This window comes from Dermochelys coriacea, chromosome 25 (assembly GCF_009764565.3).
Source record: "Dermochelys coriacea isolate rDerCor1 chromosome 25, rDerCor1.pri.v4, whole genome shotgun sequence".
In the NCBI taxonomy this organism is placed as follows: Eukaryota; Metazoa; Chordata; order Testudines; family Dermochelyidae; genus Dermochelys; species Dermochelys coriacea.
In genome coordinates this window covers 9,196,756-9,224,686 of record NC_050092.1, presented here as the reverse complement: position 1 = coordinate 9,224,686, position 27,931 = coordinate 9,196,756, and the positions used below count along the sequence as shown (strand labels likewise).

Below are 27,931 nucleotides of genomic sequence, written 5' to 3'. Positions count from 1 at the left end.
GGGCTCCAGATCAGATCCTTATTAGAAAAATATTCCCTGGGGCTTTAGGGTTGGTCGCCTAAAACAAGACTGAGGCACCATAGAGGAAGGAGATATAGGGACAACAGCACAAGCAAACCCTTTATTATGCATACACAGGGCTTAGGCCAGGTCCTTGGCTGGTACAAATCAGCACAGATCCATGAGAGTCAATGTATGGCAATTTACCCCAGTTGGGTATCTGACCCAGTTTTCAAAAGTAACGAGTGATTTTAACGCTTCTCTGGCTGGGCCCTCAAAAGCTGACATACACACACACACCACACGATCACAAGGTCACTGCTAAAAATATTGGTCCTAAAGTTCCATAATTAAAAATAAATTAAAAACCCACTTATTCCTCTTCTCCCCCCCCCCCCCACAAGCCTATTCTATGTGGATGATGTCTATGTATCCAACAGCTGCCAGGAGAGATAACAGGGAAAATAATCGCAAAAAGAAAAGGAGAACTTGTGGCACCTTAGAGACTAACAAATTTATTTGAGCACAAGCTTTCGTGAACTACAGCTCACTTCATCGGATGCATGTCAAGATTGTCACCTGTTGAAAACACACACACACTAGTCCTCTCCACCTCCACACCCTCCCCCACAAATGATACAGGATTATTTGCAATGCAGGAAAATGCACAAAGCAAAATGTTCAGTTTCCTTCAAGTGTTCCAGAGATTCCCAATGAAACGTGAGACCCCCTTGTTGTAAATGCTCTGGATCAGAGAAATAGACCCTAATTTTTAAGTCTGATATTTGCCTGCCTGTTGTATTTTGCGTTTGGTCTCTGTGCCTCCTGTTGTTGTTTCCACTGGGGCAATCAGATTGCAAGATAGGTGTCAAATGCCTGATCTGGCAGCATTTTACACCTGCGTTTGACAGGTATAAACAACAGCACAACACAGGAGAATGGAGAAGCTGTCCCAGGAATGCTGCATTATCATGGGGATCCACAAGATCCCAGGCCAGGGATTAGCGGTGCAGATAAATGTTTTGTTTTTTGGGGTTTTTTTGGTTTTTTGTTCCTGGAGACACTGCAATACAAGGTCAATGCATGGGGTGGACAAAGCAAGCTCCTATTCCAGCCCCCTGTTTCAAAAATCAATTTAATATACAGTCCTCAAATAAAGGACATATCAGATATTAAACAGATAAGAACAGAGACGACACTTGGATCTTAGCTTGCTTGTGGCTCCCTGTGCTCATGCAGAGGAACAATGCAATGGTGGAATTTAAAAAACTTCCACATGGGGCCCAATTTTGGGGCTGCAGTTGGAAGAGCGAGTAAAGCGTCCTTTCTGCCTGGATTTACAGGAAGCTGGTGATCTGATTGCATCAGCTAAGGAGGGGGAGCTGTGAACAGCGCTGCTTACCCAAGTCAGAGAGATGGAGAGCCATGCTCCCCCCTGCTGCCTCCTTGAATCCCGTCCCCGTCCCATGTTAAACCTCCAGCGCCTGTTCCCTACATCTGGATTCTGCCAAGAACCCTCCACCGAGTATGGGGATCTGGGATGTGTGGCTGGAGAGGACGTGGGGGGCAGGGGGGGCACATCACCCTCCCCCACACCCAACAGAATAGAGCCAAAATGTCAATGCAGCCTAAAATGTATTAACATTTTCCAACCTCCATCCATGCTGGGGAAACACGCTCCCCCCTTAAATGGGGTTGCTGGGACCTCTTGTGCACCATCAGAGAGCCAGAGGCATCAGGGCTGGCAGGAAGGTCCATGCCTCTGTGACTCCCCCAGGATGTGGGAGTTCTGTGCAGAGCTGCTGCCCCTGCAAGGGCGTGGGGACAGTCCAGGCTCGACAAGGAATTTATGGATTGACTCGCGCCCTTTTGACTCCAGAGCGGCGAGGTGCCATCGATCTGGCCCTATGCTTGTTCTTTAACGTGTTGTTTTGCCTAGCTTTAATTTAAGAACTGAATTCAAATATCACAGAGGACAGATCAATGCCTTTTCATAACTCAGCAATGACAACACTCAAGCTTTTCATATGTAAAACTACGGGAAGCAATCTGCCTGGCCCCAAGACATACCAAAGATGGAATTAAGCTGAAAATTCATTTTCACCCTTCCCCCACCCCCCGCCATGAAATCCTGATCACCATTATCTGCTGGGCATGCAACTCACGGCTCTTTGCACAGAAGCATATTTTACCCACCCTTGGGTTCTCTGCAGTAGTTCTCATATGGGTTAATAGCTACAATGACAACAGGTGGGAAAGGAAGCTCAGAACAATGTAGGATTCAGCATGGACCCAGGAACCAAAATTCTAAAGCAAGGGGTTCTCAGGCCCCTCCCACAGGCCCATCCAACAGACCTACCTGTGCCACAACTGTTTTTCTGCATCTCCGGTAGATTAAAAGCCAGGACTGGCATTATTAGGTTGGAGCAAGCAGGGTAATTGCCCAGGGCCCCACACCATAGGGAGCCCCAAGAAGCAGTGGGGATCAGGCTTCAGCTTTCAGCCATAGACCCCAGAGAGTCTAATGCCGACCCAGCTCTCTGGTTTATTTTGGCGGACCCCCTGAAACCTGCTCATGGGCCCCCAGGCGGCCCCGGATCCCTGGTTGAGAACCACTCCCTTATACGATTCCATCACTGTAATATATAAGTACCTGTCGCTTCCATTTTCCTGAGCTAGGTTTTCATATGTAATATCCTGGGGACCTCCCTTCTGTATTCCTGACCAGGACATTGGCTCAACCAGCAAAGAGATTGTCTTAGAGAATCCATTTCAAGTTTTAACCTCAAGTCCAGTGCAGGTTGGGCCAGGACTCAGGGAATTCACTGAGAATGGGATACCTGTGTGGTGCAGATATAGGGTGTGATTTTCACCTGGCTGATTTTCACAATGTGATTGACACACACACACCCCACCACCACCCCGTAAACAGTTTTGTCTCACTTTGGAGGACCCGCAAGACATCGCGGATTGAAACATGTCGTTCTGACAAACCCGAAATGTTTTGTTGTGATTTTGGCTTTTTTTCATTTTATGTTTCAATGCACCATAAAAAAATGAAAATGAAGAGCCACTTCAAAACTGAATATTGAAATATTCCATTCCAAAAAGGTCGGAATTGAATGTTTCAACCTCGTGGAAACGCTTTCTTTCCATTTTCATTTCAAAACGCATTGTTGTCACAGGTTTCAGAGTAGAGCCGTGTTAGTCTGTATTCGCAAAAAGAAAAGGAGTACTTGTGGCACCTTAGAGACTAACAAATTTATTTAAGCATAAGCTTTCATGAGCTACAGCTCACTTCATCGGATGCATTCAGTGGAATGTGTTTTCAGGAAACGTTTCACTTTTGACGAATCGGCATTTTTCAAAGGCAAAAGCATCATGGTGGAAAATTTCCAACCAGCCCTGCATTTTGCATCCACGCTGCACACTGTTGTGCCAGCGAAAATGATTTGCACCAGGTGAAGGGCACCAGAGAATTAGGCCAATAAGATTTTAAACAGCAATATACCACTCATCTATGTACAAGCTTTTACCAGCTCTATTTACTTTACATTTCCCTTCACACATCTCCTTCAGCTGCAAAGTATACAATGATGTGTTGATTGGTCACCAGGGCAAATTCCTTTTCCTTCAAGAATATAGTGCATCAGGATATTTGAGCTTCCTAATTAAAAATATGTTTGAGAATAGAATTGTAAATGAATCAATTTCTCCTTTAACTCCCCTCCCCCCCAAAAAACCTGGTCAAGCAAGACCAAAATGGGTATTGTTAATAATTGCTATTTCTATTTCTCCTATGTCTGATCAAAAGATTTGATTGCATGACAAATGAGCAAATTACTGTAAAATATTATACATCCCTCCAGAACACTGATGCACGAGTTACAGTAACTAGAGTAATGTTTGCCACATGAAAAAGTTTTGAATGGCTATGTAACAAATTCAAGAAATAAGATAGGGCTCTTGGACAGAGGGTGAGGAAACTAGATATAGCAAAGACAGCTATTAGGGACTGGAACAAAATAAGCCAGCCCCATTTTGCAACAGGCACTAATGCATAAGAGCATGCCAGGTTATAGGGATTAGGGAGAGGCTGTGCAGATCCCAGCATGGAATTCTGCATTAGAAGTGGCATTCGCCTCTGGATGTAGGGTCTATGGAAGAGCAGAACTGGGCAGTTTCCAGTGCAGAGAAGGTGAGAGGCTGTGGAGCAAGCACCGCAGGATCTTATACCCTGCCCTCGGGAGAACACTGCATCACCTTTGCATAAATTAACTTGGGAAGGGGCAATTCAGTGACAGGCAGGGGATTTGGACACTGGGTCCGTGATTACTTGGCCACTGACTCCTTGCATACAGGAATGCAATCCAATGAAGTGAGCTGTAACTCACAAAGCTTATGCTCAAATAAATTTGTTAGTCTCTAAGGTGCCACAAGTACTCCTTTTCTTTTTGCGAATACAGACTAACACGGCTGCTACTCTGAAACCTTGCATACAGGGTGCACCTGGGTTGCAGCCACTCATCCGTCCCAGGGACTGGATCCTGGAGCAGCAGCTTGGAATAGCAGCTGTAAAAGGGGCTTTGGAGCCCTGCTGGTGGGTTGGGCTCCATCCACCACAGCCTGAGTTAGGTTCTACACACAAACCCTCTCCTCGGAAAGTTTTGAGCCATATTCAGAAAAGCTCGCCATTCTGCTTCTTCCATCACCATTGGGGAGAAGCTAGGAAGTTACTGTCTTCTGCATACAAGATAATGTCTCTACTGTATCAAACTGAAGCCAGTACTGAAGCCAAGTGCCAGTTATGATGGGCAAAAGTCCCTAGCCAGTCATTTCTCAGACAAACCTACCTTTGGACCAAATCCTGAGAGATGCTGGGAACTTGCAACTTCTGTTGGATCAGTTATTCAGCCTGATGGTGATTGGGTGATTGCAAGCATGAATTTGTCACACAAACAAGAGACACAATGGACCAGGTTCTCTGTTGCCTGGGTCCTTGTGTGGTCAATTACACCACTGCAAAGGGAGTGCAACATACTACCCTGTAGCATCTTACACGGGTGTAACTGACCACACAAATATAGGTCAATGAAGAATCTGACCCAATCACTATATAAATCACAATCACCCACATGGAGAGCTGGCTTTAAATCCCCACTCCTTCATCGCCAAGCGCGCACCCCTCTACCACCTGAATGAAGAAAGAACTTAAGAGTTTGCAGAAGCAGGTCCCTTAGCTGCTCTGTATGCCAGCCACGAGAGGGCAGAGTCACTCATCCACCATGCTAGTACATTGTACTCAATCACTTAGGGTTTTCCCCCTCTCAATAAGGACTTTACGATTTGGCAGGGCTGATGCTCCATTGCCCTGCACCTTTCTGAGTTATATATTTCAGGGCAAAATGCACCATTCTGACTGGCACTGAAATGTGACTAGAACTGGTTTTAGAAATGGTTTTCCTGACCTGTGAGAATTTTTGAGATAGCGAAAAACTTTCCTGCCCCAAAGCAGGATGAAAAGTCAAACTCTTGAACATTTTTGTGAATGGATAATCCCCAAAATGTTTTGGATCAAATAAATCAAAATGATTCATTTAGATATGATGAAACAATTTGTTTTGATTTTGGCCTTTTAAAAATATATTAACCTTATTTGTAGTATAAATTAACTACTTTTTTTTTTTTGAAACAAAGTTGTTTTGTAGTTGAAAAACTAACATTTTCATGTTTAAAATGTCAAAACATCCCATTTTGACAATTAAAACAAATCCAAACTCTTTTAACTGGGAGATTTGTCAAAATTGACCCTTTCCCAAAATCAGTGTCCGTTTTGACAATTTGGCATTTGCCAGCAAACAAATGTTGAGTTAGAAATGTTTCAGCCAGTAATATGTACGACTATACTTGTGCGGTGCAACAATTAGTTGAACCCAGGGTATCTAAGTTCAGACACACATCCTTACACCTCTAATGCTCCTAATCTATTTCCATATCCTCAGAGATAAGAACGTTTAAGTTAAAAACATATTTATAAAGTTCCTCACGCAATTATAAGTACTGTGCAGTGCTAGTACCTCTTTGGAGCTGAAATAAAGCAAGCCGGTGCTTCAAGGTAAACATGCCTACCTAGCTTATTAATCATATCAGTCCCTCCACACTCGCTGACAGCTTTGATGTGTGTTTGTATTTCTTCTGTTGAGAAACCCAGAGCAGATTCAACACCCACAATTTTTTTTCAAGGCTGTAGCAATGGCAACCTCTTGACTGCACAAAAGATATCTATATCTATATCTATATGGCAATGGATGGCATTGAAGTGGCAATGTATTCTGAATCTAGGGCTGCTGCCCTGGCAATTAGTTGTATTTTTGTTGCATATGATCTGTTTGGAGGAGAATAATCAACATATGATCTCATGGATGGAGAACTATCTAGTGAAGTTGGCAGGTGAAAAGAGACCATCAGAAATGCTCTTGCTAAAACTCTCCTCCAGCCCTTTGATAAATAAGGACTGAGATGCTGGATTTATCATTATAGAGTCTTAAAATCAGGCATTGACCCAACCTGCACCTGGATGGACACAGTTTCTGAAATGGGGGATTTTATTTTCACTCAGGTGATTTTGCATCGAAGTCAGTGGAAATTTTCACCCGAGTTAATCAATGAGTAAACACTGAGTAAAGGCCTTGGAATTGATCCCAAATATTATGATGATCATTTATAATTTTTATTATAGTACTGCCTAGGGAGCCTTATTCTTGACAACTCTTGACAGTGGCTAGGCAGCTGGTGTGCTGAGATTGCTGCCTGTCTTGCTGACCAATATTATCTCATTGTTTCCTTGTGCTCCCTCCTCTGTCTGTCTGCATCCACCTGTTATCTCTTGTCTTATACTCAGGGCATGTCTAAACACTGATGTTGTACCATTTTAACTATAGCAGTAGAATTAAAGTGGTACATACAACCCTGCCAGTGCGGATGCACTTATACTGGTATAAATGTGCTTATAACAGCATAGATAGTTCTGATAGGGAAGGGGAATAATCCCCATGAGTATTAGGCAGCTTTATACTAGTTTAATTGATTCCACACTAGGGATCATCCTGGTATAGTTATGTTAAGAAAAAATCACAGTCCTATCCAACATAGTTATACTGTTATGTAAACTGCATGTAAACTTGGACTTAGATGTTAAGCTGTTTGAAGGGAGGAATTTCTCTTTGTTCTGTGTTTGTACATCACCTAGCACAGGGGGTTCTGGTCCATGACTGAGGCTCTCAGTTGCTACTGCAATAGAAATGAATGAATAATAACAGTAATAATTCATTAAGGGATCAGGCCTCTGGTTCCAGGCACTTTAAGTCTGGGAAAAACAGAATTTCTGCCTAATAGAGCCCACAAGCTAGGGAGGGTTATGGCAAGATGACAGGTAGGCAGTCAAACTGAATCATGTTCTTAAGTGGTGGCGTTCTTAGTTGGTGGAACGATTTGTATGTTCTTAAGTGTCACCCAAGTGTCACAAAGTGTGGGGGAGTCAGGGCCCTGCACCCCCCACTTCCTGCGATTCACTGTGACTCTCAGCCAGCCAGTAAAACAGAAGGTTTATTAGACGACAGGAACACAGTCCAAAACAGAGCTTGTAGATACAGGAAACAGGACCCCTCAGTCCGGTCCATCTTGGGGGGGTAGGGAGCCCAGACCCCGGTTTGGCCTCCCTCCATTTCCCCAGCCAGCTCCCAACTGAAAACCCCCTTCAGCCGTCTCACCTAGCCATACCCCCCCCCCCCCGGCTCCTCCTCCAGCCTTTGTCCAGCTTCCTGGGTAGAAGGTGTCACCTGGTCTTGACCCCCTCCTGGGCTCAGGTTACGTGCTCAGGTATCATCCCTCAAGGGAAGTCACAGGCTGATATCCCACCACCATCCAGCACCAATGCGGCCAGTACCAGTAAAACTCCCCCGCAACATTACCAGGTCAATACTCCCCATTCCCTACTCCATCACCCCAAGTCAATTACCTAACTGGGACCAAGCAGTAAGCTCTGAGTAAGAACAAAATAAAGCTGAGTATGGCTGTTGGGATTTGATCTCGTTATGCTATGGTGGAGTGGCTCTGTTTATCTCTCACATATTGCCCAACCTGCTGAGGAGCTAAATAATAATATTTTCCTGTTGGTTTTCACTGAAGCAATTAAAACTCATATATGGACTGACATTTGGTCAGTATCCTAGATGCCCACATCAGGATCAAGCAAAAGTTCAGAGAGCAACAGATGCTTTACAGTGTAATATTTACTCTTCTGACAAGAGTTCCCTGCTTTTTCTCAAAAGAGCAAAATGTTGTGCAATGAAGCAGGAGCCATTCAGTATGCTGAACCTTCTAAGGGCTGTGTTCGAGAGGTTCTGGAAGACAGGAAGTACTTTTATCTCCTTCAAAAATTAAAAGTCAAGGGTCTGATTCACTTATATAGTGCAAATAAGAGGAACTCCAGTTAAGTCAGTGAAGCTACACTTGGGTAAAATGAATGTAAGTGAAAGGAGGATCAGGACTCAAAATCCTTAGTGGAAATGTTTCCCATAAAGATGTATAGTGGTTTGGAAAGGTAGAGGAAAATCATAATGTATATGCACAAGGGGCCCAAATTAAGGTTGCACAGGCAACCTTAATTCTGGTATTCCCTAGCTTTTGAGTGCTTGGCTTTGCAGCTTGAATAGTGTTATTTTAAAGTAGGTTGTTGTCATTGTGGTGTGTGTGTGTAACCTAGATCTATAATGAGTGGGAGGAGCTCTTATGGTTCTACATGAACCACCTCTTTGAGAGTGAGGCTCCCTGTTCCCTAAACTCTTCTCACTCTATTTTAATAAAATACAAATATTTAAAACCAAACATTATCCAAGGTGCATTGAGGTTCAAACAGCACCAGTAATGGCCTGTTGGCTACTACTATGCTAGGACTAGGAATTGTCAAAATCAAGTGAGAAACTTTACACCTCAAAACAGGAGTGATGGCCAGAATGTTCAGAAGAGACTAGTGATTTAGGATGTCTCCATTTATGGGTGCCCAAATTGAGATAACTTAAAGAGGCTTTATTTTCAGAGGTTAGGTGCTGAGCACTTTCTGAAAATCAGGTCAATTGAAGGGGTTTCCAGTTGTGCACCTAAAAACTGAACTACCCAAATCACTAGTCATCTTGGAAAATCTTGACCAATGCTTCTACATGCCAGGTGATTTTATGATCATATCCCTAACTGTCTGTCTGACCTGGAACCCTATAAAGTTAGCATCCACTCCTATTTTTGCAACCCTTCTCAGCATGATTGCTGCCTCAGTCCTTCTGCTGTCCCTTCCAGGTGCTATTGATTCTTCAGTATTTTCAGAACTAACTAAACACAGGCTTCATAATAAAACAGGGGAGGGCGGGGGCTCCTTCTTTTCAAGATGTGCTTCTGTGTTAAAGTGTTTTCTCTTCATTACTTCTCCAGTTTGGGAAATTGAGCCATTCAGTGATCAATATTCTTCTCTTTTGCTGAAGCGTGGCAGGTTGCATCTTTATGACAGGGTTCCTCAGGTGATAAAATGAAAATGCCTCAGGGTCTTGGTACTAGTGCCCCTGTTTCCAACCAGTAAGGGCACAAATGAACTAATGCAGAGGGTGCCGAGAGCCAGCCTAGAGGACACACACAGTCCTCAGAGATCCATAATGCTGCCCCTGACCACTCTTCGGCAGGATTCTCCTTTCATTGGTGTAAATCATAGTCTCTCCACTGAAACCAATGGCGCTTCACCAGATTAAGTCAGATTCAGCCCTGATTTTTCTGACGAGCACTGATTGACAGGTCCTTTCCATTTTGGCTTTAAGTCACAGCATTGGTGTGCAAGGCAGATGTGCTCCAGCATGGTTGTGAGTGGAGGCAAAGGGTGAGTAGAAATAAGGCTGAACACTAGTAATAGCCTCCACACTGAATGGAAATGTAAGACTCAGGGGCACTCCCTTACACACACACAAGTGAAAGGTTCTAAGGGGGCAACGTGCGGATGGAAAATGGACATGCCTGGAGAGATGTGGGCTTAGCATCCTCCTCAGCACTAACAAAGTGCTTCGCTACACACTCATTCCAAACCTCACTCTCCCTACTAGGCAGCTGTAACTTGGCAAGTGCACCTCAGGGTCTCAAAATGTCCCCAATTCAGCAGTCAACCCCTGTTGAGCAAAGCACGGACTGCTTCTTAAGCATCTACTTAAAGTTAAGCATGTGCTTTGGAGAATAAGGATGGACTTGCCTAAAATGCTTTACTGAATTGAGGGCTATGATTGGGTGTAGCAGACATTTGCTGCCCACTGCCAGAGGCCCCACCACTGCCTTGACACACCCTTCCCTAAGAAGGTGTCCTTCTGGAAGGAAAGACTGGCAAGGACAGACCTCCAGGGGTTGCCTAGAGAGGCTTCCCTTTCCCATAATCAGCTGCAGGCAAAATCAGCGAGAGTTGGTCCTCTGGCAGCTAGAAGAGCCAGGAGCAGGTGGAAGCCAATCAGAGCCCAGCAGGTCAGACTGGCTGTTTCTCTTAGGGGTCAGTTCTGGGTAAAGCCAGGGCATGGAAGGAAGGCTCTCCTAGCCCTAATCCAAGTATTGTGGCTCAGTTAGGGGCTTAACTTTGACAACATTGGCCTTGGACCTCTGTGATGGATGACTGTCTGTACTATGAACTTTAAAGCCTGAGGCTATTTTCATTTCAGATTTAATTTGCCTTCTGGTAATGCTGGAATGGGCATTGAGCGCTGACCTGGCTGAAGGGTGAGGCCATGGAAACAGTGGACCATTGTGGAAGTAGGATGTGAAGGGGGCACTAGAGGAAGAACCCCTGCAATGCTGCGTCCTGACACAAAGGGATATGCTGGTGGTGAGTATATGTGATAACAGAGGCCTAATACAGAACCAGGGCCGCCTGTAGGTAGCACTTTTCTTTTCATGTATACACAGTGCATATACACATAGCACTCCATGAGTAACAGGAATGACGATAATGCTTTTATTTGCTTCCCAAAGGTTACATTTAAGGGGCTTGAGACTTAACTTTCATTACAGAGGGCTACACCAAGCACTTAACTTTACATGCCCCTGTGCTAAACCTCCTCTTGCTTGCACTGGAGTTTGTCTGCAGGTTCGAGACTTTAAATACGATGGTGGTAGCATTTGCTTCATTTTATGGAAACGTGATGGGCTCCCTATCTATCTGTTGTCTCTGTCTAGGTACGTATATTGCCCGCATCATCTCCCAACAAGATGGCAATATAAATGGGGAGAATCCAGATACTCCCTGAAATAGAAAATCTAGATCTGGTCACAAAAGTGCTGACATGCCAGAAGGACATAAATGTTTTAGTCTTTGCACTGATGGTGACAGATGTCAAGCCAGCCAGCCAGGGTACAAAATATACTGCAGCAAACAATCCCACATTGGCTGAGGGATGGCCTAGAGGAATTAGCAGGTCGTTTCTGCCTCTGCTTCTAATGATTCTGTGATTAAGTAACCAAAGTCCCTTTGCCCAGACCTCAGCACCCTCAGGAAAGTGGATGATGAGTGCATCTGTAGAGCTCTCAATAAGCCATCCCCGTGTTGCGTTTGATGAAAATAAATATGAACATGGGGATGCAATTATGGGATTGGAAGCCTTGAACTGCAGTGTTTTTTGTTTTCCTGACAGCTGGCATCTCTGGCAGGACTTCAAAACCTGCAATGGGCACCGAGGGCTCTGTCAATATGTGACTATATGAATACGGGAGATTAAAAAAATAATAATGATGGTGATTGATTTAGTTGGGGATTGGTCCTGCTTTGAGCAGGGGGTGGGAGTAGATGACCTCCTGAGGTCCCTTCCAACCCTGATCTTCTATGATGAGAATTCTGAAACGCCTCATTGAAAGGCACATGAGGGGAAATACCTCCAGATCAAAGTGACTATCCTGGGTTGTGGTTTTGTGTTGGCTCCCTCATTATTTTCTTTGAGTGAAATTCACCCCTCTGTGGAGAGCTAGCATAAGGTCTATGTAGCTCTTAAGTCCCTGCAGGGGTTAAAGGGGATGTAAGTGATGCTTAGGGTATGAGCTGTCTTTCCGCACAAGGGTGAGGAGCAGACAGGGAGTTAGCTATTAGTAGATGATCTTGTGCAGGTTACCTATGTGTGATCAATTAAAAGCAATACTACAACCCTGGGTCAAAGCCAAAGCTGAAGTCAGGCAATCTCCCTTGCAAATGAGGGCGTGCAGGCCGCTGCTGCAGGACCACAAGCTTGGCCAACAGGCTGGACCCACTGTGGCCCTCCGCCAGTGAACTGCCTTATTCACACCAGGTGCTCTCCCTGGCTTTAACCCCCTCCCCCGGCCTTTGCCCCCTGTCCTGGCTCTTCCTCCCCCCCCTTTGATCCGGGATCAAACCCCCCCCCGCCTTGAAAAACTTCCTTCTCGCCTCCTCCCCCCTGCTCTTTAACCGCACCCGCCTGCAGCAGGGGGCCCCACCCTCTGCCTTTAAAATCCCCCTCCCGCAATGTGCCCCCGTCCCTTTAAATCCTCTTTGCACCATGAGGTCTCTTCCCCGGCCCTCCCAGCCCCGCCCCTCCTTCGAATCCCCCCTCGCGCCACGTGCTCCCGCGCCCACGTGCGCCGCGTCCGCCTCGCCCTTTAAATCTCCCCCTCCCGCCCCCGCCTCCCGCCCGGCCCGCGTGACGGCGGCGCCGCCCTCCCATTGGCCGGCCTCGCGGCGCCGGCTTCCCTCGCCTCCGCGGTGACGTTGGCCGCCCCGCCCCCTCGCCCGCCCCCGCCTTTGGGCCCCGCCCCCCGGTGACGTCAGGCGGCGGAGGCTCGGGGAATGACATCACCTGTGAGAGTGGCTGGAGCCCGGGAGGGAGCTGGAGCCGCAGTGTCCCCCGCGCGCCCCCTCCTCCGCGCAGCATCCTCAGCCGGGAGCCGAGCGGGTCCGGGGGAGGAGGGGGCTGCCCGGGATTAATGCGCCTCCTCCGGCCGGACGGCGGGCGAGGATGTGAGCGGGCAGCCCAGCCGCCAGGTAAGGGGTGGGGGATGCGCTGGAGCCTTGGGGGGTGTGGGGCAGGTTGCACGGGAGCGGCGGGAGTTGCAGTGGAGCAGCAGCAGCAGCAGCAGCAGCAGCAGCAGGAGGAGGAGGGGTGCACTGGGAGGGGTTTGCAATGGAGCCTTAGGGGCGTGGGGAGGTTGCAATAGAGCAGGAGGAGGGGGTGCACTGGGGGGGTTGCAATGGAGCCTTAGCGGCGTGGGGAGGTTGCAATGGAGCAGGAGGAGGGGGTGCACTGGGGGGGGTTGCAATGGAGCCTTAGAGGCGTGGGGAGGTTGCATTGGAGCAGCAGGGGGATTGCAATGGAGCAGGACAGGGGGTTGCATGGGGGGCAGACTGGGGTGTGGGGAGGTTGCAATGGAGCAGGAGAGGGGGATTACATGGGGGGGCAGATTGCAATGGAGCCCTGAGCGGGTGTTGGGCCAGGGTGGATTGGAGCAGCAGGGCAGGGTGCATTGCGGGGGGAGAGGAAGCAATGGAGCAGAAGTGGGGAGGTTGTAGCGGAGCATCGGGAGTTTAGGGGGAGGGCAGGTTGCAATGGAGAATTGGGGTGGGGCTTCGTTGGGGACAGGGTCAGGCAGCGCCCGAGCTCTGGAGATATGGGGAGTGGGGGAATTGAACTCGGGTCAGATTGCAGTGGGTGGAGGTGAGAATTGCGCTGGGAGAGGGGGAGGGTAGATGTGCTGGGCAGGAGGCAGGTTGGGGTGAGGCTGTACTGAGGAGACAGGAAAATCGCGCTCAAGCATCGGGGGGTTCACTCCAGATAGGACGCAGGAAAGCGCTGGGGAGGGGCTCACCGCGGCTGGAGGCAGGGTGCATCCGAGTCCAGGGGGGATTGCACCGGGCAGGGGAGGTTCCGGAGCGCTCGGCGCTCGCTCTGGCAGGCTCGGGAAGGATACGCTGGGGACAGCCAAGCGCTGGATACAAAGGGACGGGAGAGGGGAAGCTCCGCCGGGGAGCCCTGAGCATTGCACGAGGGATTCGGGAGAGGGGAAGCTCCGCTGGGACCCGGCCGTGGCGGCGGAGGAGGCTGGCTCCGGGCTTGCGCTGAGCTGGGCGCTGAAGATGCGCCGCTGGCGCAACCGGCCATTGCGCTGGCGGGGGTGGGGAGCTGTATCCTTGGCAGGCGTTGCACTTGGGTACCAGGGAGGAGGCTGCTGGCAAGGAGCTCCTCCCAGTGCCCTGACTGCTACAGGCAATGCTGCTGGGAGAGGTTGCAATGCCTGAGGTCTGTGGATAGGTCCCAGGAGGGAAACCCCTCCTCGCCTCCCCACACCCCACCAGTCCTGAGGATCCCCCCAGTGCTTCTCCTCCCTCCCTGCTGCCCCGCTGTCCTCCCTTTCCGCACAGCGAAGCAGCCTCCCACTCTCCAGAAACATCCCTTCTCCAGCCACGATGTGCATAGCCCAGCTTGTCCCCCATGTTCCAGCTTCCACGCACAGCCTCCAGTGCCTGGCTTTGCTCCCCAGCCTGTGGGCATCCTGCCCCCTTCTGTTGACTCAGCGCCTCTTCCCCTGGGCACCAAAAATCCTGCTCAACTCACCTGCTGCCTCGTTAGCTCCATTGCCCGCTGTGCTCTGGTTGTGTTGACGTGTTGCCACATGGTGATGCCTTTCCCATGTCTCATGCCTCTTATGGCATGCGTGTGGCCTGCCTCTACTCCGCAGGCCTGCACCCTTGTGGTGCACCCTGGCTTGTTGTGTCACATTGTTCCCCACATCTCCTTGCAGGCTGTGCCTTATGGGCAGAGGTGATGTTAACCCACTGGAGACTTTAAACAGGAATATTTTGCGGGTCCTGATCCCTTTTATCTTTCACCTGCCCCCTAAAAATATTAATTGCATTATTTCCATGAACTAAAAAATATAACAACCCAGCACATGGAAATACTCTTCTTTAGTCTGCGTTAAAAGAGAGGAACAGTATTTTGGGGGTAATACTAAATTGGGGCTTCCTTGAGCTGCTTGGGGCCCTAAGCAATTGCTTCGTCTGCTTACACCTAGTGCCACCACTGCTTGTGGGTCCTGTTGTGGCATCATGTAGCTCATGCCATCCTGTGCACAAGTAGGTCTCTTTCCCCTATGTGATTTTTCTACCCCCGCCCAAGCATGTATCGTCGCTGCCACAGATCACAGCTTTCCTTTCCGTCACGTAGACACCAAGCCTGGTCTCCATTTCTCCACTCCCCAGAGGCATTGTAAATGGCCTGTCCATTTTGCTGATCAGAAGGTGGCTTCAAAAAATCATGGTACGTGCCCAGGCACTTGCAGCGGGGGTGTGAAAAATCCCTTCTTAGAGGAGATCTTGGGGTGATATTCCTCCCCAATGGGTAGTTTAATACGTGATATCTGGTGTATTTCAAAAGGAGGGGGAATTGTTCCTCTGAAATACCTTTATGAGCCCCAAATGGCTTAGCCGTGTGCAGGAAAAGGGAACGAATCACATAAGAGATGCAGAAATAACCCCGACATCTCACTTTAGTGTAGACGCTGCTTAACTTGGGGCTGGAGCAGTAAACGTTTTGAAAAGCGGAAACTCTTGATGTGTAACCAAGTATCTTGTTCATCTTTTAACAGAAGGGCTGCTGCTGTGTGTCCCCTGCCTTTTACCGCTGTAAGCAGCGTCCAAAGAGCCTCATTTCCTCTGCTTGTTTGGAACGGTTGCTCTCGCTCATCCTTGCTCATCGCAGCTCCGTGTGACTTGTAGGACCCTCCCTAATTGTATCGTCTCTTATCGGCAGGCTTGGTGGAAACAGACACCATCTGTCCTGTTATCTTTTTAGTTACCTTGTGTGGCCACCCCCTAAATCACCATACGGCTCTGCCCAAGGGTGGGGGGTGGGAACATGGATCCCTCCCTCCAGCTTTCCTGAAAACTGCTCCTGCCTGTGTTCACTGTGTGTCTGGGTGTGTTTGGATTGATTGCATTGTTCCCAAGGGGGCGTTCTGGGTCTCCGTTCAGCTTGGTAGCTGTGCCTCTTGCTCTGGCTTTTTTTTTATTCCGTTTGTTCTTGCTGTTTGGTTCATCGTTAAACGACACCTGTGGTTTCTTGAGTTGCACTTCTTAATTTCTCTGTGGTTTGGGTTTTATGTATTTATTTGGCATGGCTTAACTGAACAGGAAATGGGACATGGCACATGCTGAGAGGGACCCTATCTTCCCAAATTGGGATTTGGTTATCTTCAGCCCTGAATAAGAGAGCTTAATCTGCTTCCCACTGACCCCTCCCTCTAGGCTGACTCTCTAGGAGATCCGCGTTCTCTCCTTCTCTCCTTCAATCGGAGAAACAGCCTGCTGTTTGCCTGGTGTATTTTACCTGCTGCTGCACCTGTATATAGGGTCTGAAAAGCCTCTGCCGGCAAGTTGGTTCATTCAGGCTGGCTTTCTGTGTAGCCAGCCTTCGACTGGAATCCTGGATTTCCCTGGCGCTGAGTCGATGTGATTGCTAGACCTTTGTAGTGTTGGGGGGAAGAGGGGGGCAGCTGGTCTTTGATTACCGTATATATTCTACTAAATAGTCCGTTTTATCCAAGCTGCATTCATATTTCCGTTCTGGATCTGAGAGACCTGCGTGTGTGGCTTTTGAATTGTGCGTTTTAATCTCACGGAAATTGGGTGTGACACCAGCATCCCTGGGAGAGGCCTCCAGCTTTAGCCATACACTGTTAAAACACCTGATTGATTTGGGCAGCCCTTTTGAGGGAAAAATGAGGCAAACGGTCAATTCTTTCCCCTGTTAGGCACTTGCTGCTTCAGCCAAGGGGGTTATTAATGGGTTCTGGGAATCCAGGCTCTTTTTATATTCCTGTTTAACAGGTGTGTGATGCTTTGTGTCTGTGCTTGCTCACTGCAAAGCTATTTGAGATTTCATATGACTGTGAATAAAGAGAGTCTACGGTCAAACTGGGAGTCAGAAAAGTGTCACAGGCATTTGCATATGGTCCATTTAAAAAGGTATGGTGCGCTTTGTGTGTGTGCACATACACACAAATCCGAAGCAAGTAAGTGCAACGGGTGACATTCTTGTAGGATTACAGCCACCTGCAAGGTAGGATCTAACAAAATAAAATCAACAAAAGCTCAGAGTTATAGAGATGCCAGAAGCCCAGGTTACAAAACCTGGATTTTACAGTATCACTTATTATCTGGGTTTCCGATACCAACAGTAGTGCAACTGTTCCTCTCCAAAGGAGGGGTGGGTGAAATACCATGATGGAGGGAGACAGGCAACTGATGACAATTGCAATCTCTCAGAGCCAAGTTCCAGAATTGTAGTCTGAAGCTGCCCCCACACCCTTGGTAATAGGATTTCTACCTGCTGTGTCTAATGGTGCTCTAATCTTATGGAGGATTGGCATAATTAGGTGCAATGTGGAGAAAGGGGATGGAGAGGATTGAGAAACCGCCTAGGAAAGTGAGGCACTACGTAGAGAGATGCCATGATCTCAACTCCGCAGCATCACAGAGAAATCATTGCGTCATTGTGGGGAGATGGTTCCACCCTTCTTCCCGCCTCACTTAGTTTGAAAACTAACTTCTTCTTCACCCTTGGACGCCAATTTGTAACGTTTCAGGTTGCTCCTCTTGCAGCTGACTGACAGACAGCAGAGCCAATTCCTCTTTAACTTCTTGTCTTGAAGACTTAAGAGACTTCCCCTACCCCCCTCACTCTCCATCAGCAATGCACTGCATGTAAATTGGCACTTCAGTGGTTCCCCTTTGTTTTTAGGTGCGTGGGGTGGCCGGGTGGGGGAAGCTGCTGGATGCAGCCAGGTGATGAGTAAAACTATCTGTAGTGTTTGAGGGGTTTGAGTGGTAGAATATTGTCAGAACCAAATGGATTTATCACAGGATAAGGTCTCCAGGCCTGCCTCCGGTAGTACCTACTCTGCCAACGGCATTGGTCTGTGGTGTTCAACTGGAAATGCTGATGGATTAAAAAACATCCTCTTCTCTGTCAGTTCCGCACAGAAGGATGGCTCTCAGGTGTGTTGTCTTGCTTTTTGCATGTGACGGTGACTGGCTATGGGGAGGAGGGGAAGAGAGTATTAGGGTAGCTTCTTCTCTTTAAGGGAACCCCCATATCCCTCGTGCTCAAGATCTTTTATTCCTTTGTGTGAGGTTGTTTGCCCACTACGTTATCCCTTGTCAGTCTGTTGTATTGATACATTCTGCGTAGTTCTGGGGCTGAAGAAACCCCGATCTTTAAGGAAATCGACTTTTTGGGGGCAGTGTGGGTGAGGGGGTGGAAGGTAATTGGCCCACCAAGCTTTCTGAGCCGCAAAGATGCCACTCGCTGCTCCCAGCCATGACTTTTGAGCTAATGCCACATCCCAATTCATGGCCATTCTGGATCCTGCCAGTGCAGGGTTTTTACCGGGCTGGGACCTCAGGCGTGTATTGGTGTAGTGAGTGTACGTGCTTTTCTGTCTGTAAGTGTTGGTGGGAAAGGGGAGTGCTGAGAGCTCATCCATCGACGTGCTTCATCCCTTTTTCTTGGAATTGAAACTAAACGCTGTTGAGAGAATGTGCTGGTTTCTGTTGTGTTTGTGGCTTCTTGTGTGGTGGAGCAGCTGGGTGTGAGATGGAAGGTACGGTATATATTGGAGAATCTCTTCTTTCCAAGAAAAGTCTGGGGGCTATGAGTGGGAGCAGTAGCAGTTGATGAGTGACTAGATCTTCTGTTACCTCTGTGCTGCATATTAACTGTCAGCCAAACCCTCATATTTGGTTCCCTTCCTTAATGACAGCCTCATTCTGGGAGGCTCAGTTGTCTCATTAGCCTCTGGACTCCTGGGCTCTGCCGCTGACTCCCGGTGTGATTTTGGGCAAGTTGCTTCTGCCTTGCACCAGATCTGTAAAGTGGGTGTATCCGAGTGATGCTGCCATGGCTAAGAGGGAGTGCTGACAATCAGTCGACGTTTCTGAAGTGCTCTGATCCTTGGATGAGAAGGACAAAGTGAAATTATGGGTCTGCTTTTAGTGGTACTTCTGCTGTCTCGGTTTGGAGGGGAATTGGCTCTGCCCCAGTCCCAGAAGACAGGACTGCACAAAACCTCTGGTTTACTGGGGTGGGGGGGAAATGTAAGTCGTGTTGACTCTTGGATCCCTGAAGCCTATTGTTACATCTGTGATGCCTGTGTCTTACCAATGCAGAGTGGAGGAACATACTAAAGCTGAAGAGAAGTAAACCGAACGTGTTTGGGGGATAATTGACAATTCTTTAATGTTTTCAGCTTGGAGCAATTTTCTCCTGACTGCATTAAAGCACAATTTACAGAATCAATCAAAACCAATTGAAAATATTAGGATGTGGAGTCTGTGTGTTTGGCTTGGATTTTTTTTATTAGGATTTTTTTTTTATTTTTGCAGAGCTATCCAAGTATTCAGGGAGTGTAGCTTCTCCTGCTCTGCAAGAAAATGCTCTTGCTTTTAGTCTTTGGCATTGCTGTTAGAATAATAGTATAAAACATTAACATGCAGCCGTGCTTTGTTCCAAGGGCGATGAGGAACTAGGAACAAATGCTAAGAGAATCGGGGCAAGCATCTCTAAAAGGCAAAGGGTTGATGAAAACCGTGCAGAGATGCTGCCTGCACTGTCTGGCTTCTGATCCTGGTTCTGTGTCCTTCCCTGCCTCCTCCCCCCCCCCCCCCCCCGCCATGTTTGCAGCATGGGCGGTTTACATTTTCCATCCACAGCTGAATCCTTCCCCCTTGGTTTAAAGCGGTTGCATCTGACTTCTGACAGACTTGCAACTGCTGCTTGCCTAACGCTGGGCGCTAAAAGCTTGCGTACCCTCCTCCCCCGGCTTCTGGCTGCTTGCTCTTGCTAAGAGATGCAGCTGGGTTCCCCTCTCTTTCCCTGGGGAAGCTGAGCTCTCCAGGGAAGTGGGGTTGTCAGAGGAGTGCAGCCTGCTGGCTAGCTGAACAGAAACGAACACTGTGTGCTTTCCAAACCCCCATCCCCCAAAAAAAACTTTTCCAAAGGGGAATGATAAAAGGCAGCATCTTCGTGTTGTGTCCCCTATGTCTGAAATTATTGATGGAGCTTCCCAATGCCATTTCTCTTTCTACCCATCGTGTGTGTGTGCGCGCTTTTTAATTTGCACTCAGCTGAAGCAGTGGGCAAGCCCAGCTCCAGCCTGACCCGTTTGCAAGACAAGCAGGGGATGGCTGTGAAAAGTACCTCCAATGTCTTGGTGACGGCGTGCCCATCCCTTTACCCTGAGGGTGATGTGCCCCCTGCAGAGTCTGACCCCAAAAAACCCCATTGACATGGCAACTTCATCTTTCCGAGGAGATGGTACCAGGCACAGCGTTTGGATTTGCATGGGCGGGGTTTGAATCTTAAACACTGAGTCACGTCAAATTGGAATATAGTCCACCCCTGTTTGCAAAAGCCACGTGGCTTGATGGTTGTGTAGGAGACCTCCAGTGAAGCGCTGCTGACGGGATGGGGGTGGTAAAATGCTCTTTAATCTGGAGAAGATGCTGAAGGGGTGGGGAGGAGTTTGATTTCTGAATGAAATACACGATCTTGATCAGTTAAGAGGTGGATTCTGTGTGTGTCACCGGGCCGGAACATGGAACTCTGGGTGTGTCGTGGTGGGACAGCTGCTGCTCCCCCTGGCGTGATGCTGGTTGCTGTGCTGGGAGGCAGATGAATATGGAATGTCTTGGGGGGATAGTGGCTGATACAAGCTGCGGGTCACCATCAAGAATGGGACTGAACATCAGGTAGCCAATCAATCTAACGCTGCAGCAGCTGTGGAACAGTTGCCTAGAAGCCACACAAAGCAAAATGCTCTGGAGACAGAGTTAACGGGATTCTCTTGTTTTTTCATTCAGTGCTCTTGAACCGTGTTTCAGGAACTTCAGGGGAAAACTGTAAAACCAGTCAATTTTTCATTTCTCATAGGGAGCAAATTAACCAGTGACTCACGGTGCAGAACTGTGTCGCACCTCAGATCCCACGTGTGCTTGCTGTGAGTGGAAGGAGCTTGGTCTGAGCAGGAGGTGGAATTCAGTGGCTTGTACACGTCTGCTCCTTCAGCTAAGCCCTCGACAAACTGAGCTCTGACCTGCTTGGATGCTAAAGGTGCCAAGGCCCAGGTGTCGTTGGCCAGACTCTCCCTTTCTTCCTTTCTCTCCTTTTCTCTTTGCTGTGCATAATTACTGCGCTCCACCAGCGAGGTGGCTGCATTTCAGTGCTTCTGTAGGCATGTGCTCTGGATTCTTTGAGCTGGCAGGCACTAAAGAAATTACTGGCCACAAGTATAAGCTTGTGTGTTTAATTCCATTTCCCTCCCCATCACCAAGAGACTGAGACTGTGTGAGAAGCAGATGCTGGGGTCGCTAAGCCTATGGGGGAGAGCTGTGGACTTAGTGACTTTAAAGACAGGAGGTCTCTGGTCCCCCTGGACTGATGGGGAGGCGGAAGGCTCTGGGAAATGAGTGGCTGTTCTGAATCACCAAGGATGGGCCCCTGGAGGAGGAGCCTCCTGGGTTCAGCACTTTTGCAGGCAAGAACATCGGTGTAGGATGTGAAAAAACCTCTGGCTGCAAACGCCTGGGAGGCAGGGGAGCCTTTCCGCTCGGAGCAATGCCAACCAGCAGTGTGTTCCATCTCCTGTGGGGAGCGCTACCCCATCCCAGCCTGCCTCCTTCAGCTTTTCCACTTCCCACCCCCTTGCTTGCTTTCCCATCTCGTCACAGACCCACATCTTTGGGCAAGTGCCCTTATTGGGTGATGTCCTCTTGTATCTGCTCTACTTAATATGCTTCTGTGTGTAGTATCGAGTACCTTGCAGTCTTTAATGCTAGCATCCCTGTGAGGTGGGGCAGTGCTATTAGCCCCACGTTACAGGGGACAGGCAGAAACTTAAGTGACATTCCCACAGTCACCCAGGAAGTCTGTGGCGGAGCTGGGAATCTAGCCTAGGTCTCAAGTCCTAGCTTAGCATCATAACCATCCTTCATCTGCGTTTGGCATGACTCGCTATCGCTTCTCTCTGCGCTGGGTGGGACCATACCGGCCAGCCGCTTCTCTCCTTTTCCTGGGCCCTCTCTTGAGTGGGGGGCAGGTATGCGCATGTCGAGGGGGTAGAGAAGATATTTTTCCATTCTCTTTCCTTCTACCTCAGTGCTCCAATGGCATCCCTCCTCCCCAGCCTTATTGCCTGGAAGGGGGATGAAGGCAGAAAAAGTGGGTGTCCACCTTTTCCTTCCCATGTTCAGATTCTGGATGTCCTCCGAGTACAGTGGATTCCAGTGCTCAGCGTTTGGAGAGGTGCTGGCTCAGGGAGGGAGGGAGGGATCAAGAAGACTTTATAGAAAGGGGTCATTCTGATTACCTTCTTGTGAACCCCATGCAGGCTGCATCGACCCCAAAGGGAGGATTGTTTTGTGCTTGGGGCTGAAATGATTGATTTTCTTGCAGCCTGTCTGCAGTGTGGTTGTGGGAAGCAATTGGTCATTGCCTGCTTGGACCAAAACTACTTCTAGGTGTTTCTGGGCCTAGGACAGTGCATCTTGCTCCCTGCTGAGAGGTCGCTCATGAAGTAGTAGGGTCGAGAAGGAGAATCCTTGTTCTCTGAAGTCCTGCATCCCAAAGAGCAGGATGCATCGCAGAGCTATTTGTTTGCAGGCAACATCCGGTGTTTTGCATGTACTGCTGTCATATGCGCCTGTCGTATGCGGTCTGGTGGCGAAAGCACAGAACCAGGAGTCGTGAGCTCTGGTTTTAATCACAACCTGCCTGTTGACTTACTGCGTGACCGTGGGCATATTGCTTGGTTTACCCCCTGCCTCTGCTTTCCTCGTATGTAAAATGGGTGTAACGTATTTACCCATGAGGTACTGGGAAGCTGACCTTACACTTGTGAAAGGCTTCAAGATCCTCGGATGCAGGCCAGAGAGAAGTACAAAGTACTGCTATGGTTTGCCTGGCTTCCAGGAGTGCCTTGATCCTAAACAGGAGGCTGAATGCCAGTCCCCTGCATTCGTGTCTCCCTTTGCTGTCGAAATATAAGGCCTGGCTTGGGGTCAGGGTGTGACTCGTGAGCAACGACACGCCCCCAGCCTGATTCTCGGTGCATCCAGAGTGGGCTGCCAAGCCTGCAGCCATTAGCTGGCCGTGCACTGTTCTGAAGCACACCCAACTGGCGGTAATTACAAAAGGGGCCATATTTCAGATCAATTGCTGGATGGGAAAGAATTGCTGCTCCTGCCTAATTGATTATTGGAAACTGTTAATTGTTCCCTGCCAGATTGATTGATTAACCAATGAGTTTGCGGGCACTTGCCTTCTTCCTGTATGCAGCGAGGTCCCGTATTTCACAAGGGGAAAGGCATCCACTTTTCTAGTGGAGTAATGGGCGCCTCGAATTGAAATAATACCTCTGCTTTGCTTTGCTAACAGACTCCAGTTAAATGTCCTGGGAAGGAGACGGAGCAGGCCAGATTGCATGTGAAAAATCCTCTTTATAGAACAGTCACATTTTAATCTTCACTACTAGGAGGAGGCAGGCGGAGTAGTGAGCACTGAGAAGCAGTGTGGTCAGTGGGTAGAGCAGGATATGGACAGGACTGGCTCCTGGGTTGAACTCCCTGCTCTGTCAAAGGGGAGCCTGTTCGAGAGACTAGGGCAGGACGACTGGGAGTCAGGATTCCTGTGCGCTGTTCCCGACTGGCTTACTGTGAGAACTTGAGCAAGTCACTCGGCCTCTCTGGGTGTCGGTAAACCCATCTGTAAAAGGGGGCTACTGCTTACCAGCCTTGCAGCAGTAGGGGTAAGTCTTAGCTAATGTTTGTAAACCCCTTCTAAGACAATTCGGTGAGACTGCATTTCCCTAGCATCTATGGATTGATTATTTCTATTATTGGAGCCCCCATCATGGCCCAGGCCCCCATTGCGTGAGGCGCTGTACAAACACAGAACAAAAAGATGGTTCCTGCTCCAAGGGACTTACAATTTAACCATCTCAGTCCGGTATGGAAGAATGGCTGAATGCAGCTTGTATTCTAAAGGAGAAGGGGTCTGGTTTTTCTCTCAATGGCAATGAATAACATTCACATGATTTTTTTTTTTTAATTTTTTAGTGGGAAATATCCCTTTCTTCATGCAGTGTGAATTGTCGCAGTGAAATGCACGCTTAATTCTGTTGTCTTTATCTTCACCTGGGATAAAGAGATCTCAGAGATCCAACTAGGCAGTCATTAGAGCAGCTGATATATTGTTATTGATTCAGGACACTGTCCCAGGTCTCTGTGTTTAAAAGGTATTTATGGAAAGGGATGGTTTAGGATTGATTGCTCCCATCCCAGGTCTGTTCAGGAGGCTTGACACAGACTGACTCAAATATCCCAAATCAGCTGCAAACTGGACATTCTCCAAATCCAGTTTGAGGCCTGACATGCGGAGTTAATCACCTGGTGGTGGTAAGTCCAGTTTTCCTGATTTGGCAGGTAATGATGAAGAAAGGCCTGACTAGTTCACTGCAGCATAACACAGTGTTTGGTCCTACAGCTTACCGGGCTCGTGTGGCGTAACCCAACAGGGACACCCTGAAGCACTTGGCCCAGGTGGCTAAATAAACTAACAATTTGACACCACACAGTGGGCTGAGACCATGATAAGCATGGGGTTAGCTATAGATGGGCATCTGGATGGGAATCCTTTCTGGTGCTAGTTTGCCTTGTGCCCCTGGTAGGTTCAACATTCTGAAAAAAAATCTACCTACCTGATGCAACTGTACAAGTCCCATCTAACTGCTTTGCTTACTATAAAGTAAAGGTATATGACTTCCACAGCTGTTCATCCACTATTCCATGCTGTTTGGGGACTGAGTGGGCAGGGAGATGAAACATAGCTTGTCCACTGGAGTGATCTCCTTTGGCCCACCACAGCATATGGATTGTATCCTGAACCTTAGTTTCTAATTAAAATATAATTTTGTAGCAATTACAAGACTACAGGGTAAGGTACAGTGAAGCCAGCCCTAACCACGTCCGCATTGGCAATCCGGATCTGTGGCAGAGAGAGGTTATTCCGTTGCATTAAATGGGTACTACTGACTTTTGAATTCTGAGTCTAAAGGGTGTTACGAAACCTGATGGAACTTATAAATGTCTGCATGATTTAAAAAACAAAGTATTCCACAAATAACGTTTTTTACCATGAGTTTGTGGAGGGCGAGGGTAGGGAGATCTCAAACGCTCCCAGGCTGCATGGAAAGTCCAAATGCATCATGAGAAATCAAATAGTGAAAGTGATCATGAGCAAATGTGAAATTGACCAGTCTAGTTTCACTGCCTAAACAGTGTGAAAATGTAAAATATTGGTGAAAAGTAAATTTAGTGTCACATCTTCCAGTTTTACTAATGAGCCTTACTCCCTCCCCCACCCCCCGTCTGAAGATCCCAGTGCTTTGACTTTAATCTAGAGATTGTGATCTAATCCTGGGGTCCAGGGCCCCCTATGGGGGCTGTGAACAGCTAGCAGGGCCAGTGTTACACTCGCTGGGGTCCAGGGCAGAAAGCTGAAGCCTCACCATGAGGGCTTGAAGGCCGGGGCCCTGAACTCTGCCACCTGGGGCTGAAGTGGAACTAAGCAACTTAGCTTTGTGGGGCCCCCTGTGATGTGGGGTCTTGGGCAATAGCCTTGCTTGCTGCTCCCTAATGCCGACTCTGGTTTTTATATGTAGAAAAAAGTTGTGGCACAGGTGGGCTGTGGAGTCTTTATAGCATGTTGGGGAGGGGCTCAGAAAGAAAAAGGTTGAGAACCTGTGATCGAATGCATCACACGCAGGTCTAGACATTTGGAAACTTGAGTTCCCTGCCCAGCTTTGACACGGGCCTGCTGTGTGACCCTGGGCAAGTCACTTCTCTGTCTGCTCTTCCCCTGCCACTCTGACTTCTGCTTGGAACGTCAGCTCTGTGAGGCAGGCCCTGTCTCTTGCTGTCTGGGCAGTGCTAGCACAACAGGGCCCTGGTCTTGGTTGGGGTCTCTAGATATTGCGGTAATATACCCACAAACAAGCTGGGTGTGTTCCAAACCAGCTTCCTTTTCCCAACTGAAGTGTAATGTTTTGTGGGGCCCACTACTTCATGCTGATGAGCATGTCCATTTAGATCTGATGGGTTCCTCTGAACTGCCCTGGAAGAGCTCTGCCAAAATCCAATTAATGACCATGTTAGTAACTATTTTCCCTGGCAGCTTGTTTACAGAGAGGAATGGGATGGGTGACAAGGGGTTACTGGAGTCCAGCTGTTGGCTTTCAGAAGAGGGGCCCCTACACTGAAGTGCTGGGATATGTGCCTCTCTTGAGGGCTTGGAAGGCACATCAGTATGTACCTCCCTTCTGGATCCTGACCATACCTTTTGTGGTCCCTCTGCTAGGGATGTAATATCCTGCCTTTCAGCAGAATGCTCCTTGCCAGAACCAGTTTTTCCATCTCTGACTACTGTGGTCTCTCTTGTCCTGCTCCCCCTGTCTGTTGAATCATTTGTCTTACACTTGGATTATGAGCTTTTCAAGGCAGAGACCAACTTTGTTTGTACAGCTCCTAGCACAACAAGGCCGGGGCCTCTGGCTGCTATTATGATGCAAATAACTAATAGTACAGCCTGTTTCAGTTTTCCATGGCAGTGTTTGCAAGTGTAAGGATTGGGGTACATTAGAAAACTTGTCGTGGTTTAACTGAATGGGGTTTTTAATCAATTTAGCTAAACTGGACAAACCACTAATGTAATGTAGATGCACCTAAACTGGCTTAAGCTTTGGTTTAAATCAGTTTAGTTTAATTTGGTGTCTTGCTAAACTGATTTACAGTGAGTGTTAAGATAGTTTAAGGGCATCTGTTACATTACAAGTTTTCATGGGTGTAAATAAACTTACTTTAAATACCTGTTCTGGTAAACCCATGCAAGTCTTCTGATGTAAACCAGTTCTAAATAGTATGTGTGTATCTCTCGCGCGTGCGTGTACACCCACACCCACCCACCAACATTATGGGCATTGTAATATACTCATTTGTGCTGTCTTTGTGTTTAGGTTTTAATAAACTTTCTAAATGATCTGGGTTATCTCCCCTTTTCCCTCCCACCCAGGTGACATTTGTGCTCCTCGGTGCATCCATCAGCAATGGGTTCAAAGGGGCCCGGAATTAAGCAGCATGTGGTGGAGCCTGAATTCAAGAATGTCCTGACTCTTCATGGGCTTCATTTTCTTTTCCGTTTGCAAACAGTAAACGTGTGAGGAGATGTGTGGTTACATGAGTTAACCCCATGCTCTGGGTACATAAGTCCCAAAACTGGAGGCAAAGTGCTCTCCATCTCTGGAGGCAAGTACCTGTGCCTATGTGGTTGTTTACCCTCTCTCAATAAACTCAGCAGTTTCAGCGTTCAAAATAGCTTTAAGGGGCAGGGGAAGGGGCGATAATATTTTGGTACGTGCATGATTCCTCAATGGAATAAACTCTTGTTTAAAATTCAGTATTTGAGATGGTTAAATCTTTACATCTCTTTGAACTAACTGCTCAAAGGGGTACTATAAAGAAGAAAAAATGTATTAAAAATCCTTGTGTTGCTGATAACTTCATAGAGCATTGAAGCTGAGAGACGTTCTTATAAAAATCTAATTTATTGTTCCTCCCTTCCCCCCCCCCGCCACCAACATCTTAGTTTTTCCTGCGTTTCATGCTCACTGCCACAATTAAACTGTATTGATCAGTTTCACTTTTGTGGAAAGTCAGTTTCATTTGCTGGTTTTCCAACGTCACCGTGGTGCTTGTATGTGGATTGCAAACTTTGCAGGGATTGATTGATTTGATTGATTGATTTATTTT

At 48.0% G+C, this 27,931-nt stretch overlaps 1 protein-coding gene and 1 pseudogene across 27 annotated transcripts in view; one reads left to right on the top strand and one right to left on the bottom strand.

The window, feature by feature from the left end:
- Positions 1–1,038: 1,038 nt before the first annotated feature.
- Positions 1,039–1,248, bottom strand: LOC119848541 (annotated as a pseudogene).
- An 11,592-nt stretch (positions 1,249–12,840) lies between these two features.
- The window catches only part of PTPRS (protein tyrosine phosphatase receptor type S), a 251,694-nt gene continuing 236,603 nt past the window's right edge, over positions 12,841–27,931 (top strand). For 16 of the 27 annotated variants that reach the window (XM_038383790.2, XM_043502572.1, XM_043502578.1 and 13 more), the window contains exon 1: positions 12,857–13,060. The gene's annotated coding sequence lies outside the window, so the exon portion shown is untranslated. Of the gene's footprint in view, positions 13,061–27,931 lie in introns of all 27 variants that reach the window. The other 11 variants (XM_038383793.2, XM_043502582.1, XM_038383800.2 and 8 more) reach the window with 5 other exon arrangements.